The sequence below is a fragment of the Camelus dromedarius genome, chromosome 24, assembly GCF_036321535.1.
Source record: "Camelus dromedarius isolate mCamDro1 chromosome 24, mCamDro1.pat, whole genome shotgun sequence".
Classification (NCBI taxonomy): domain Eukaryota; kingdom Metazoa; phylum Chordata; class Mammalia; order Artiodactyla; family Camelidae; genus Camelus; species Camelus dromedarius.
In genome coordinates, this window is record NC_087459.1 from 2,293,378 (window position 1) to 2,295,182 (window position 1,805).

The following is a 1,805-nucleotide window of genomic DNA, read 5'->3' on the forward strand; positions in this document are numbered from 1 at the left end:
TACCAACACACAAAACAGAAGCTTTGCATAGAAGCCAGACTATTGTAAGATTCTACCTTAAAAAACAAAACAAAGCCCAAGTTCATTTTTTAATTCATAGCTGATTGCTCTTCCTGAGACACACTGTGACCTTGTTTCCTCTCCTGGCCTCAGCTTTACCATCTCTCAGATGGGACCATTTACATTGTTTATTTCAGTGAGACAAATAGGGATTTCCGCTTCCAGTATAACTGAGTAGCTTGTATCTGACCAACTCGACCATAGATGACAACTCTAAACTGTGAGAAACTGGGGAGTGACCAGAGCAGGCAGATAGTGGAAGGAGTCAGCATGTGAAGACAAGAATATGGCGGGTGAATCCCCCGTTCCTCAGTTCAGCGGTCTCCATCAGTGCTGTGCAGGGGCAACTAAAACTCTGTAAAAAACACAAAATTTTACTGCCCTGAATAACCAGAGGACAGAATTTGGGATAATAATAGCTGCTGGAGGGGCCCTGGGAAGCACCCCGCCCGCAGCGCCAGCGCGAGGCAGCCACGGTCCGCGGGCCACGCGCTGCGCATGCACCTCCGGCTCCTTCCTCCTTCGCAGCCGCCCCCGCTCAGGGCCAGGGCCACCAGGTGGGGCGGGGCCCGGGGGAAGCAGGGCCTGGGGAAGGCGGGGCTCCTGGCGAATCCCGGGTTGTCTTAGTTGTGGGAGGGGTTCTTCAGGAGGCAGGGGCGGGCGGGCCTCCTGGTGCCTTCGAGGGGCTGAGTGTGGCGCAGGCACTAGCTGGTGGGACCACCGAGGAAGCCACCATCTTCAGGATGGCGTCCTTGCAGGTGGCAGCGGCAGCGGGGGTGGGGAGGGGATGGGGGAGGAATTGGTGCTGATGATGGCGGACATCATGGAGGTGGTGGAGATGGTGGGGGAGGAGGAGGAGGAGGAGGAGCACCAGGAGCAGGGGCCGGCAGAGCCAGGGTGGGGACCCAGGACCGTCCGCCCCCGCTGGAGGCACTGCGGGTTCTTCAGGTGGAACTGAGCACTGTGAATGCCTGAGCCAGCGGGGCCTAATCTCGGCCAAAGCACAAAATTGGTCAGAGACGGAAGCCTCATTTGGATCGAAGAAGGGCTATCATCCAGGTCATCCTTGGCTTCTGGGCCAAAGCCAACCACCCCTGGATGTCAGCCATGATCGGGGACCAAGATAAAGGTGCGCTCAGCTACACGATCAATTTGGAGGTGCAGGAACTGGGCCATCCCACGTACTGCCGCAGGTTGATGTTTCTCTTTCAGAACAACCCCTACTTTTGGAATGAATCCCTGCTTCTGGTCGTTAAGGAGTATCAGCTTAGCTTTGCTGGATATAAGGTGTCTTGTTCCACTCCAGGCTAGTGGTTCTGGGATTACGAACAGGGAGCCCCCAGCCACAGGCAGGACACCATCAGCCTTAACTTCCTCAGCTGGTTGTCAGACCACAACGTCCCAGGGTCTAACAGGATTGCTGAGATCATCGGCAAGGACCTGTGGCCCAATCCCCTGCACTGCTACCCGAGGGAGGAAGGCACCGGGAGAGAGCTGCAGATGAAGGTGACGGAGCATCAGAGTTTGGCCAAGTAGAAAAAGAGCCAGGAGGTGTCCACAGCTGCAAGAAATGGGTGGATGTGTCTACCAGGTTCTGGGGTACAGTAGAGAAATTAGGAAAGGATAGCCAGTGGAGGTTCCAGAGAGTGGGCACCTCTTACCTGGAATGATGCTGAGAAAGAGGTAAACAAGCTAACAAATGAAAAAAAAAAATATATATATATATAGCTGCTGTAAAGTGGGAG

General features: G+C 54.7%; 1 pseudogene; it reads left to right on the forward strand.

Annotated features, from left to right (window-relative positions):
- Positions 1 to 871: 871 nt before the first annotated feature.
- Positions 872 to 1,596, forward strand: LOC105089068 (testis-specific Y-encoded protein 1-like; annotated as a pseudogene).
- Positions 1,597 to 1,805: the final 209 nt, after the last annotated feature.